Source organism: Scyliorhinus torazame, unplaced genomic scaffold (assembly GCF_047496885.1).
Source record: "Scyliorhinus torazame isolate Kashiwa2021f unplaced genomic scaffold, sScyTor2.1 scaffold_551, whole genome shotgun sequence".
Lineage (NCBI taxonomy): Eukaryota > Metazoa > Chordata > Chondrichthyes > Carcharhiniformes > Scyliorhinidae > Scyliorhinus > Scyliorhinus torazame.
The window spans coordinates 118,809-133,741 of record NW_027308278.1 but is presented as its reverse complement, the minus strand read 5'-3'; positions in this window follow the sequence as shown (position 1 = coordinate 133,741).

The window sequence follows — 14,933 nt, the reverse complement described above, 5'->3', positions numbered from 1 at the left end:
TGCTCTATCTGCAGGAGGGGTTTCAAAAGCTCTCAGCTACTGATGTCCCACCAGCGCGTTCACTCTGAGGAGAGACCGTTCAGCTGCTCTCACTGCACAAAGAGCTTTAGAACCTCCACCAACCTGATGAAACACGAGCGAGGTCACACCGGGGAGAGCCCGTTCACCTCTCCGACTGGGAAAAGATTCACTCGGTCATCACTTGCTCAACCACAATGTCACTTACACCAATGAGAGACCCTTTAAATGCTCCGACTGTGGGAGTGGGTTTAAAAGCTCTCGGGTACTGATGTCCCACCAGCGAATTCACACTGAGGAGAGACCGTTCAGCTGCTCTCACTGCACAAAGAGGTTTCAAACATTATCCACATTGCGGAGGCACCAGTGAGTTCACACTGGAAAGAAGCCATTCACCTGCTCTCACTGTGGGGAGGGATTCACTCAGTCGTCCAACATGCTGAGACATCAAAGGGTTCACAAGGGATGACGGGTTGGATTCTGCTGTTTTTCCTGCTGTTAATCACATCCAGGACTGAACATGGAGTGGGTGGAGGGGTTTGCCGTCTCATCAACTCCTCCTGGTGCTCGGACGTGGCGACCCTGGTGAACTACTCCTCCCCGGACCAGGAATACCCGACTGTGAATTACCGTCCATACTACCTTCCACAGAGTTCACTTCTGCCATCATCATGGCGTTCTACATCCCACCCCAGGCGGAAGTGAATTGGATTGGATTGGATTTGTTTCTTGTCAAGTGTACCGAGGTACAGTGAGAGTATTTTTCTGCGAGCAGCTCAACAGATCATTAAGTACATGGGAAGAAAAGGGAATAGAAGAAAATACATAATAGGGCAACACAAGGTATACAATGTAACTACATAAGCACCGGCATCGGATGAAGCATACAGGGTGTAGTATTAATGAGGTCAGTCCATAAGAGGGTCATTTAGGAGTCTGGTAACAGCGGGGAAGAAGCTGTTTTTGAGTCTGTTCGTGCATGTTCTCAGACTTCTGTATCTCCTGCCCGATGGAAGAAGGTGGACAGTGAGTAAGCCGGGTGGGAGGGGTCTTTGATTAGAAGAAGGCGCTTGATCAATTGTACACCGCTATCAATAACAGTGAAACAGAATACCCGAAGGCCTTGTGCATAGTGGCCGGGGACTTTAACAGGGCCATCCTCAAGAGTGTACTGGCAAAATTCCACCAACACATTTCCTGTCCCGACAGGGACCCTAACATCCTTGACCACTGCCACACAAACATCAAGGGCGCCAAGTCTGAGGCGTTCAAGTCAGGAAATCCGGATCTATACAAGAAATCTAGGTACAACCTCCACAAAGCCATCAGGGACTCCAAGAGACAATACCAGACTAAGCTAGAGTCACAGACTAACAACGTGGACTCTCTTGTTAGTTGTGGCAGGGCTTAAACAACATAACGGGCTACAAAGTAAAGCCGAGTAGAATCTTCTGCAGCAGCGCATCCCTCCCCATCAAACTCGATGCATTTGATGCTTGTTTTGAGCAGGAAACCAACAATCTGTTGTCAACTGTCCAGCAGCTTTGGACACACCCATACCCACCATCACAGCCTCCAAAGTCCGATTGGCCTTCTTGAAAGTGAACCCTCGGAAAGCGATGGGTCCTGTCGAGATCCCAGGTCGTGCACCCAGATCCTGTGCGGACCAACTGGCAGGTGTGTTTGCGGAATCCTCAACCTCTCCCTACTCCGAGGTTCCCACCTGCTTCAGGAAGACCACCATCATACCGGTGCCAAAGAAGAAGCAGTCAACGTGCCTCAATGAATACCGTCCGGTGGCCTTGACATCGATCATTATGAAGTGCTTCGAGATATTGGAGACATCTACTCCATACTCCCAGCATTCCTTGATCCACTGCAATTCGCACACCGCCACAACCGGTCCACAGCAGATGCCATCTCCCTGGCCCTATACACGCCCCTGGATCATCTTGACAACAAGGACTCTTACGTCAGACTCCTATTGATTGACTACAACTCCACCTTCAACACCATAATCCCAGCCAAGCTCATATCAAAACTCCAAAACTTAGGGCTTGGCTCCTCCCTCTGCAACTGGATCCTCGACTTCCTGGTACATAGACCACAATCAGTAAGGATAAACAACAACACCTCCTTCATGATAGTCCTCAATACCAGGCCCCACAAGGCTGCGTACTTAGCCCCCTACTACACTCATGATACACACACGACTGTGTGGCAAAATTTGGCTCCCACTTCATCTACAAGTTTGCTGATGACACGACCGTAATGGGTTTGATTTCAAACAACGATGAGTCAGAGTACAGGAGGGAGATAGAGAACCTAGTGGCATGGTGTAATGACAACAATCTCTCCCTCAATGTCAGAAAAACTAAGGAGCTGGTCATTGACTTCAGGAAGCAAAGTATCGTACACATCCCTGTCTGCATTAATGGGGCTGAGGTGGAGATGGTTCGCAGCTTCAAATTCCGAGGTGTGCACATCACCAGCATTCTGTCCTGGTCCACCCACATCAACGCTACGACCAAGAAACCTATACTTCCTCAGAAAACAAAGGAAATTCAGCATGTCCACAGCGATTACCACATGGGCGGCACGGTAACACAGTGGTTAGCATTGTTGCTTCACAGCGCCAGCGTCCCAGGTTCGATTCCCGCTTGGGTCACGATCTGTGTGGAATATGCATGTTCTTCCCGTGTCTGCGTGGGTTTCCTCCGGGTGCTCCAGTTTCCTCCCACAAGTCCCGAAAGAGATGCTTGTTGGGTGAATTGGACATTCTGAATTCTCCCGCAGTGAACTCGAACAGGTGCCAGAGTGTGGCGACTAGTGGATTTTCACAGTAACTTCATTGCAGCGTTAATGTAAGCCTACTTGTGACAATTATGAAGATTATCATTGACTTTTACCAATTTTTACAGATGCACCAACTTTTACAGGAGCACCATAGAAAACATCTTATCTGGCTGCATCACAGCTTGTGTTATGGGCCAGGGTTCAGAAAACTCCAAAGTAGATCATGGAGTTCACCTGACCTACAATTGTTTATTGACTTTGGTTCCGATGAGCACAAGGGCCTGCCTTTCAGGTGTTATTCAACAGAGGCCTTAAGCACTTTTAATCAAAACAAGCTTAATTCTACGAATTTAGTTAACATTTTTATAAACACACACAGTAAGCCCTTTTATCAATTACAAACATAAATACCCCACACAGCTGCAGTAATCTATGTACAACCCTTAATAAATTCCCCCCTTTAATTGTTCCAATTAAATAACAAGATCCCATAAACCAGTACCTCCTGTTCAAAGGTGTGGCCCAGCACACAGCACTCAAGACCTGGTATGGATGCTCTTGTTTCCTTTCCAAAACAGCAGGTTTGAATTCCTTCCAGAAAACAATTATTTATTTTCAAGTTATCAAATAATCTGGAAACAGCTTTTAAAATGAAGATCGCGAGACAGGCCAAAATACGCCTCTTTCTGAGTACAGCAGCCAAAAATGTGAGAACGAAAGCAAAATACTCCGAGCCACAAAACAGCCCCAAACCAAAGCGAAAGTAAAACCAACACCCAGAGCCACAGCCCAGCTCCACACACACAATGACATCACTGAAGCCATGTGATAAGACAAAACATTTCTTAAAGGGACACTCCCATGACACTGATATGGCAACTGCTCAGCCCAAGACTAAGAAACTAGAGAGTTGTGAACACAGCCCAGTCCCTCACACGAACCCGCCTCCCATCCATTGACTCTGTCTACACCTCCCTCTTCTTTGGGAAAGCGGGCAGCAAAATCAAAGACCCTCCCACCGAGGTTATTCTCTTTTCCAATCTCTTCCATTGGGCAGGAGATACAAAAGTCTGAGAACTCGCAATAACAGATTCTTCCTCGCTGTTACCGGACTCCAGAATGACCCTCTTATGGACTGAACTGATCTCTCCACACATCTTCCCTACTGAGCAGCACTACACGCCGTATGCTTCACCCGATGTCTATGTATTTAAATTGTGTATTTATCATATGTCCTATGTTTTTTCATGTATAAAATGATCTGTCTGTATTGTACGCAGAACAATACGTTTCACTGTACCTCGGTGCACGTGAATAAATTTAATCAGATCAAACTTTCTTCATTCTGACACTTGATGAAGTGGGAGGGTCGGAGGGCTTCTTTCTGCTGGATTGGCCGGTCTCACGACTTTGCTTCCAGTGGACCGATGCTCTTTGAGCCTGGGGGAGAGCACATTTCCACTGGAATGATCCACAAAGGCTGAAGTACATTTATTTTATCCTGGATAGTAAATAGTGTTTTTCCCCCACTACCGATGGATCCAAAATAAACCAGATGGGTTTTTACAACTATCGACAATGCTTTCATGGTCATCGATTACTTTTAATTCCAGATTTTTAATTAATTTAAATTTCACCATCTGCCGAACCTGGATCCCTATTGTATTACCCTGGGTCTCTGGATTACTAGTCTGGCTATTGTTTTCCGAGATGTGTTTTGTGAGAGATGAAGTCACTATAGTCAATAAGTGAGCTGTTTTCAAGTTGTTTCCTTTGCGTCCTGTACTTCACTAATTTGCAGACAAAACAGCTGCAACCGTACTGTGTATAAATGTGTTATTGTAACTACTCTGAGTGGTTCGCTGAAGCATTCCCCTGCGTGCTTGTAATAAAGATTCCCAAACTTTAACCAACTCTGGAAATTGGGAGGGTTGGATGGTTTCTTTCTGCGGAATTGCCCAGTCTCACACTTTGCTCCCAGCCTCAAAGACCATCCGTCTCCTTTCGGCATTTTGAGAATATCATTCAAATGCTTTTTATGTTCAAGCGACAAGGTTTGATTTTCCTGTTTTGGAGCAAATGGGATCTTGGGCATCAGAAATAGAGGGATTGAGAATAAAAGCAGGGAAGTTATCAAACTATTCGGAAGGACGAAGTGGATGGTAAGGGAGGTGGTGTAGCTCTGTTATTTAAGGATGACATCCGGGCATGACACCGATGTCACCAGATGACATTGGTGCTATGGAGGATAAGGTTGAATCCATTTGGGTGGAAATCAGGAATATTAAGCCGAAAAAGTCACTGATAGGAGTAGTCTATAGGCCACCAAATAGTAACATTATGGTGGGGCAGGCAATAAACAAAGAAATAACTGATGCATGTAGAAATGGTGCAGCAGTTATCATGGGGGATTTTAATCTACATGTCGATTGATTTAATCAGGTCGGTCAAGGCAGCCTTGAGGAGGAGTTTATCGAATGTATCCGTGATAGTTTCCTAGAACAGTATGTAATGGAACCTACGAGGGAACAAGCGGTCCTAGATCTGGTCCTGTGTAATGAGACCGGATTGATTCAGGATCTCATAGTTAGGGATCCTTGCGGAAGGAGCAATCACAATATGATGGAATTTAAAATACAGATGGAGGGTGAGAAGGTAAAATCAAACACTAGTGTTTTGTGCTTAAACAAAGGAGATTACAATGGGATGAAAGAAGAACTAGCTAAGGTAGACTGGGAGCAAAGACTTTATGGTGAAACAGTTGAGGAACAGTGGAGAAACTTCCAAGCGGTTTTTCACAGTGCTCAGCAAAGGTTTATACCAACAAAAAGGAAGGACGGTAAAAAGAGGGAATATCGACCGTGGATATCTAAGGAAATAAGGGAGAGTATCAAATTGAAGGAAAAAGCATACAAAGTAGCAAAGATTAGTGGGAGACTAGAGGACTGGGAAATCTTTAGGGGGCAACAGAAAGCTACTAAAAAAGCTATAAAGAAGAGTAAGATAGATTATGAGAGTAAACTTGCTCAGAATATAAAAACAGATAGTAAAAGTTTCTACAAATATCTAAAACAAAAAAGAGTGGCTAAGGTAAATATTGGTCCTTTAGAGGATGAGAAGAGAGATTTAATAGTGGGAGATGAGGAAATGGCTGAGGAACTGAACAGGTTTTTTGGGTCGGTCTTCACAGTGGAAGACACAAATAACATGCCAGTGACTGATGGAAATGAGGCTATGACAGGTGAGGACCTTGAGAGGATTGTTATCACTAAGGAGGTAGTGATGGGCAAGCTAATGGGGCTAACGGTAGACAGGTCTCCTGGCCCTGATGGAATGCATCCCAGAGTGCTAAAAGAGATGGCTAGGGAAATTGCAAATGCACTCGTGATAATTTACCAAAATTCACTAGACTCAGGGGTGATCCACGCGGATTGGAAATTAGCAAACGTGACACCATTGTTTAAAAAAGGAGGTAGGCCGAAAGCGGGTAATTATAGGCCAGTGAGCTTAACTTTGTTTGTAGGGAAGATGCTGGAATCTATCATCAAGGAAGAATTAGCGATGCATCTGGATGGAAATTGTCCCATTGGGCAGATGCACCATGGGTTCATAAAGGGCAGGTCGTGCCTAACTAATTTAGTGGAATTTTTTGAGGACATTACCAGTGCAGTAGATAACGGGGAGCCAATGGATGTGGTTTATCTGGATTTAAAGAAAGCCTTTGACAAGGTGCCACACAAAAGTTTGCTGCATAAGATAAAGATGCATGGCATTAAGGGGAAAGTAGTAGCATGGATAGAGGATTGGTTAATTAATAGAAAGCAAAGAGTGGGGATTAATGGGTGTTTCTCTGGTTGGCAATCAGTAGCTAGTGGTGTCCCTCAGGGATCAGTGTTGGGCCCACAATTGTTCACAATTTACATAGATGATTTGGAGCTGGGGACCAAGAGCAAAGTATCCAAGTTTGCAGACGACACTAAGATGAGTGGTAAAGCAAAAAGTGCAGAGGATACTGGAAGTCTGCAGAAGGATTTGGATAGGCTAAGTGAATGGGCTAGGGTCTGGCAGATGGAATACAATGTTGACAAATGTGAGGTTATCCATTTTGGTAGGAATAACAGCAAAAGGGATTATTATTTAAAATGATAAAATATCAAAACATGCTGCTGTGCAGAGAGACCTGGGTGTGCTAGTGCATGAGTCACAAAAAGGTGGTTTACAGGTGCAACAGGTGATTAAGAAGGCAAATGGAATTTTGTCCTTCATTGCTAGAGGGATGGGGTTTAAGACTAGGGAGGCTATGCTACAGTTGTATAAGGTGTTAGTGAGGCCACACCTGCAGTATGGTGTTCAGTTTTGGTCTCCTTACTTGAGAAAGGATGTATTAGCACTGGAGGGTGTGCAGAGGAGATTCACTTGGTTAATCCCAGAGCTGAAGGGGTTGGATTACGAGGGGAGGTTGAGCAGAATGGGACTGTACTCGTTGGAATTTAGAAGGATGAGGAGGGATCTTATAGAAACATATAAAATTATGAAGGGAATAGATAGGATAGATGCGGGCAGGTTGTTTCCACTGGCGGGTGAAAGCAGAACTAGGGGGCATAGCCTCAAAATAATGAGAAGTAGATTTAGGACTGAGTTTAGGAGGAACTTCTTCACCCAAAGGGTTGTGAATCTATGGAATTCCTTGCCCAGTGAAGCAGTAGAGGCTCCTTCATTAAATGTTTTTAAGATAAAGATAGATAGTTTTTTGAAGAATAAAGGGATTAAGGGTTATGGTGTTCGGGCCGGAAAGTGGAGCTGAGTCCACAAAAGATCAGCCATGATCTCATTGAATGGTGGAGCAGGCTCGAGGGGCCAGATGGCCTACTCCTGCTCCTAGTTCTTATGTTATACTGAACCTTTCTAAAGCTCTGGTTGGGCCACAACTAGAGTATTGAATCCAGTTCTGGGTAACCACACTTTAGGGAGGATGTAGAGGAGATTTACTAGAATGGTCCCAGGGAGGAGGGATTTCAACCACTAGGTTCGGCTGGAGAAGCTGGGGTTGTTCTCCTTGGAGCAAAGGAGGTTGAGGGGAGATTTTATGAGGTGGACAAGGTTATGATAGGTTTACATAAGGTGGACAAAGAAAAGCTGTTCCCATTAGCTGATGGTACAAGGATGAGGAGGACACAGATTTCAGATTATGTATCAGAGCTGTATCTATATCACAGCGTGGACTCAATGGGTTGAATGGCCTCCTTCTCTGACCAATGACTGTGATATAAAGGGAACAATTTCAGCTTCTCCAGTCTCTCCAACTAACTGAAGTCCCTCATCCCTGGTACCATTCTCGTAAATCTCCCCTGTACCCTCTCTGAGAACTTCACATTTCCTAAAGTGTGGGGCCCACATATAGGGTTCCAATCTAGAGGGATAGAACTGAAAAGGTTATGTTCAACTTGTTTAGACCCAGGGTTAGACTATGCTGGGAGTACTATCAACAGTTGTGATCTCCATATAGTGTGATGAATGTATGTATTATATGCATCTGGTACCAGAATGGTTACAAGCCAGGTTAGTGTGTGTACATATCTGCTGCAGTATTAAAACAAATCCTGGTTTAAAAGACAGGCAGACACTGTGGCTACAAAACAGGTAATTAAGGTTTCATAAAAATGAGATCATCCTTATTTCAAGCATGTTAATGTGTAAAAGGACAAGCCGAATGGATGTTTGTTGTGATTTCTGTAGAGTAGATAATTAGAGGCATTGTGTTTCAACTTAATTGATCTGGTCATGGGATTTGAGTGGGACATGGATTATGTAACTAATGGAAGGAGCTAGGTTTGTACCATGCCTGTAGCATTGAGTCAGTCAGTTGAGATTTGACTGTGAACAGAACAGCAGCTTTTGGAAAGTTAAACAGTGGTTTGACACAGGCAAGAATCTGAGGGCTGTTTCTCTCTCCAGGGTTCCTCTTTCTGCAAGCAGTCTTTGAAAGGAATGATTTATTTAGAGGCTGGCCTGTATTCCTGTGTTTACTCACTGTATTTAAAATGGGCTTTGACCTGAAATAGGTTTTGCCTGATTGGAGATGAAGAAAATAGCAGTCAGGAGTTTGTGTTTCATTTTATTGTTAAGCATTGTTTAACTCACAATTTTAAGCTATTTATGTTATAATGTTAAAGTTAGTTTAATGCTGTGGCAATAAAGTTTGTCTTAATAAACCATTTCCCTATCTGTGTGTGGAAACACTCCTGGAACAAAGTATTATTTCTTCACAGCTATTGTTATGGGCCAAAGTTCAGAGAACCCCAAAGTGTATCATGGAGTTCACCTGACCCACAACTTTTACTAGATTGTGATATGGGGAGCACACGGCTCACTCTACAGGTGTGGTACAGCAGAAATGGAAAAGTAGTTTTTTAAAGCAAAACAATGTTTATTCTATGAACTCAAGTTAACCTTTTTAAAACAACAGTGAACATCTTAGCAACCATTAATTCAAATACAACCCACAAAGAATACAACACTAAGTAGAATCGTAGAATTTACAGTGCAGAAGGAGGCCATTCGGCCCATCGAGTCTGCACCGGCTCTTTGAAAGAGCACCCTACCCAAGCCCACACCTCCACCCTATCCCCATAACCCAGCAACCCCACCCAACACTAAGGGCAATTCTGGACACGAAGGGCAATTTAACATGGCCAATCCACCTAACCTGCACATCTTTGGACTGTGGGAGGAAACCGGAGCACCCGGGGGAAAACCACGCACACACGGGGAGAACGTGCAGACTCCGCACAGACAGTGACCCAAGCCGGGAATCAAACCTGGGACCCTGGAGCTGTGAAGCAATTGTGCTAACGACTACACTACCGTAATCCTTAGTAAATTCCCAAACAACATTCAGAAGACAAAATACCTTTTTCAACACCAAGATCGGGTTTAAATTCACTATTGAGAACATTTACTCCTTTGAAAATCCCAAATGAACATTCATAAGCTTGCAGGTTCACACACATCCAGCTGTGATTTCAGCTTCTCCAAAATTAAAATGAAACCAAACCCACCCTGCAGCAAACAGCCTAAAGTGAAAGTAAAAAGCTGACAGACCGCCCAGCTCCACCCACTCTCTGAGATCACTGCAGTAATAAACACCCATTTCTTAAAGGTACTCTCACTACAGATACTTATATACACACCCATTTATAAACACCCATGACACTATACAAATCAAAAATAAATTTCTGTCCTGGGTCATAACAGAAAAAGGAAATTGAGGCACTGGAGAAGATGCAACAAATATTCACAAGAATAATACCAGAACTGAGAATTTTTATCATAGAACTTACAGTGCAGAAGGAGGCCAATAGGCCCATCGAGTCTACACCGGCCCTTGAAAGAGCACCCTACTTAAGCCCACACCTCCATCCTAGCCCCATAACCCAGTAACCTCACCTAACCTTTGGACACTGAGGGCAATTTAGCATGGCCAATCAACCTAACCCACACATCTTTGGACTGTGGGAGGAAACCGGAGCAACCGGAGGAAACCCACGCAGACACGGGGAGAATGTGCAGACTCCGCAGACAGTGACCCAAGCCGGGAATCAAACCTGGGTCCTTGGCACTGTGAAGCAACAGTGCTAACCACTGTGCTACCTGCCGCCCCATTGCACATTAACCCTCAGGAAAGGCTGGGGCTGCTTTTCGCTAGATAAAAGACTAGAGGGTGATCTGATGGAAGTCCTTAAGATTATGAAGGGGTTCAATAATCCAATAGGAATTTCAATCAGAAACCTCTTTACCCAGCGAGTGGTGAGAATGTGGAACTCACTACCACAGCGAGTGGTTAAGGGGAACAGCATGAATACATTGAAAGGGAACCGAGATTCATAGAATCATTGAATTTACAGTGTAGAAGGAGACCATTCGGCCCATCGAGCCTGTACTGGCCCCTGGAAGCGTTCATGAGGGAGAAAGGAATAGAAGGATATGCTGATGGGGGAGATGAAGAGGGGTGGGTGGAGGCTCATGTGGAGCATTAATACTGACATTAAATTGTGTTGTTGCGCTCCGAGGTTCAAAGAGCATCAAACTAATAAAGACTTTTATCAATGAAGGAATTTTATTTCCCTGTTAAGGGGTAATTTAGTGTGGCCAATCCACCTACCCTGCACATCTTTGGGTTGTGGGGTGAGACCCACACAGACACCCGTGGGGGAGAATGTCCACACGGACAGCGACCCAGAGCCGGGTTCAAACCCAGGTCCTCGGTGCCAAGAAGCAGCAGTGCTAACCACTGCACCACCGTGCCGCCCTGACATCAGCTATTTGTGAAGGGGATATGATAATGCACGGTTTGAATAAACTGCACATACACTGTATTTCCCAAAATAATTCCATTATGTTCCTCCATGTCCAGTTGTATCTGTGCCTTTTCCATGTAAGGTTTACTGAACAGTAAGGATATCTCCTCAGATCAGTGATGGCAGACTCGGCTAGTGAGTGGATCGCATGAGTGACCCTCATTCATCTCTGTGTCGGCAAGATTGAAATCCACTAACTGTGACCTATCTATCAGATTAAATACATTTAATACATACCAAATATTTCATAATGAGTTATAGAAAATGCTTAGTTCAATTCATTTATATTTTAATTGAACTATCAACTTCAAATGTTAAAAATAAAATATTTACACTTTGGATGCAGAGGGAGTGCACGGCTCACAGTCAATGTTGTGCAATCAGAATGCTCCTCACTTCACTTCCCCTCGCTTCACATGTGTCAAGTCAAGTCGCCATAGTGCCAGTTGACCACAGGCTGCCTTCCCCTTTGACAGGGAGAGCTGAGATATGGTGATTTAACTGGAGGATTACCATACCTCAGGTGAGGGCCAAGGTTGAGAAGGCAAAGCCTTCATGAATAACCTCAGCCAGTACGGGATTTGAACACGTGCTGGTGGCCTCGCTCTGCATCATAAACAAGCTGTCCAGTGGATCACTTCAGTAATACCGGTAGAAAAAAACTATGTGGACGGGAATCGGTGGAATATGGCAACCCTGCCTGTGGGCAACAGTCAGCAAAATGCCTTGTGGGCCGCGCTCAGAACCCAGATGGGCTGCATGTGGCCCCCAGGCCGCTGGTTTCCCACAACTGCTCTGTGTGTGGGAAGGGATTCACTCAGTCATCCCACATGCTGAGACACAAATGAGCTCACAGTGTGGACAAACCGTTCATGTGCTCTGACTGTGGGAAGGGATTCAAACATTCATCCACCCTTCTGACACATCAGCGAGTCTCTCCCCGGTGTGAACTCATTGGAGTGTCAGCAGGCTGGATAATTGAGTGAATCCGATCCCACAAATGGAGCAGGTGAATGGCCTCTCCGTGTTATGAACTCGCTGATGAGTTCACACAGGGGAGAGACCATTCACCTGCCCGAAGTGTGGGAAGGGATTCAGTGAGTCATTCAATTTTCTGACTCGCCAGCGGGTTCACACCGGGGAGAGGCCTTTCACCTGCACTGTGTGGGGGAAGCGATTCACTCGTTCTTCTAACCTGCGAATACACCAAGTCACTCACACCAATGAGAGTCCCTTTAAATGCTCTGCCTGTGGGAGTGGCTTCAAAAGTTCTCAAGAACTGATGTCCCACCAGCGCACTCACACTGAGGAGAGACCGTTCAGCTGCTCTGACCTTGGGAAGAGGTTTAGGTCATCCAACATGCTGGAACACCAGAGAGTTCACACAAGGAGAGGCCATTCACCTGCTCTGAGTGTGAGAAAGGATTTATCCAGTTATCCAAACTGCAGATGCACCAATGAATCCACATCGGACAGAGGCCATTCACTTGCTCTGATTGTGGGAATGGATTCTGTGATTCATCCACCCTGAAGCCACACCAGTAGAGAGAAGTCGTTCATCTGATCTATTTGTGGAAAAGGATTCACTCTGCTATGCATCCTGTTGAGACAGCAGTGTTCAGAAGTGATGACAGGGATTGGCTTCTGCTGTTATTGCTGCTGTTAATCACATCCAGGACTGAACCATCTTCATTCTGACACTTAGTGAGGTTGGACGGTTAGAGGGTTTCTTTCTGCTGGACTGGCCGGTCTCACGACTTTGCTTCCAGTGGGCTGATGCGCTTCGAGTCTGGGAGAGTACATCTCCTTTGAATTAATCCACAAAAGGTCACTTCCCACAACCGAGTGAATCCCTTCCCGCAGTCAGACAGGTGAACGGTCTCTCCCCGGTGTGAACTCATTGGAGTGTCAGCAGGCTGGATAATTGAGTGAATCCGATCCCACAAATGGAGCAGGTGAATGGCCTCTCCCTGTTATGAACTCGCTGATGAGTCGGAAGGCTATATGAATCACGGAATCCTTTTCAGCAAGTAGAGCAGGTGAACACCACATCCTGGTGAACACTTTCTCCCCAGTGTGAATGCACTGGTCGATCATCTGGCTGAATGACTCAGTGAATCCCTGTCCACATGCAGAGCATTTGAAAGGCCTCTCCAGAGTGTGAATTTACTGCTGTGTCTGCAAGGTGGATAAATTACTGAATCCTTTCCCACATTCAGAGCAGGTGAATGGCTTCTCCCCAGTGTGAGCTCTTTGATGTGGCAGCAGGTGGGATGACTGAGTGAATCCCTTCCCACACACAGAGCAGGTGAGTGGCCTCTCCCCAGTGTGACGACATTGATGAGTTTCCAGCACAGCTGGGGATCTGAATCCTTTCCCACAGTGCCCACATTTTCAGGTGCAGGCGTCCTTGAGACTCTCCAGGTTTCATAATCAGTTGAAGCCTCGTCCACAGCAAAAACGTGCAGGATTTCTCTCCGCTCTGAATGGTGCGATGTTTTATCAGGCTGTGTAATTGGTTAACACCAGAGCGGCACGGTGGTGCAGTGGTTAGCACTGCTGCCTAGGGTGCGGAGGACCCGGGTTCGATGCCGGCTCCTTGTCTGTGTGGAGTTGCACATTGCCTCCATGTCTGCGTGGGTCTCATCCCCCCCAACCCAAAGTTGTGCAGGTTAGGTCGATTGGTCGCACTAAATTGCCCCTTAATTGGACAGAATAATTGAGTATTCTAAATTTATAAAACAAAGTAATTGGTTGATGCTTTTTCCAGTCAGTTCCTTGGAACGCATTTACCCAGGTGTCTGTGTGTCTTGGTGCTTTAAAATCTCTTGAGACAGACAAACATTTCTACTTCTAGGTTCAAAGTCCGATGATATTCAGGTCCCAAGGAATCGAGTGACTTTGTCAGACCCAGATGCGAGATTTACTTTCAGATTTCTGTCTGTAAATCCTCACTTTCTAATGTACTGTAAAAGGAGATTATAAATATCATCACTGTCAAATAAAATAGAAATTCAGAAGACAATTCTAGTTTCAATGGAATATTTTTCCTCCCTCGTTCCCCTAAAGCTGTAAATTTCCATCCCACATACTCCCTCCATTCTCACTCTGCTGTATCTAATATTAACCCATGATTAGATATATGGTGTAGTGGGGGGGAAGTTTATTTCGGCAGTGAGTGCTGATGACTTGGAACTCACTACCTAGTGGTGCAAGTTGAGACGATAAGATTATTTGAAACTGAACGTAGAAGGGCACATGAAGGAAATAAACTTGCAGAGGTATGGTGATATCGAGGAGAAATGGGACAGCCTGAATTGTTCTGCAGAGAGTCGGCATGGACTCAAGTGACTGAATGGATTCCTTCTGTGCTGAAATAAAACTGTGAAATTATTCACAGACCTATATCAGAAGACAAGAAATAATAATAAATGGCTTAACCCCTTTAATGTGAACATTATGAAAGAGACCATTCTTTTAGCCAGACAAATAAATATGTCAAGCTGAGGGAGCAAAGGATGTCAATGTCTTTCAGAGAGAGAGACAGAGAGACCTGGGCCAAGCTTTTCAGAGTCTGCACCCTCCCTGGATTCGCTTCCTTTCCCTTCAGTTGCTGCAAGTCACCAATGTCCCCACAGAATGAGAAAGGAAATGGAAAGGGGGAAACACTGAGCTCCCAGATGAGGAGGAAGTTTTAGTCTGAAACTCATTGTCCAACCTCCGAATTGTGACGTCACAATGAAGCCCTGCCTGAATCAACCA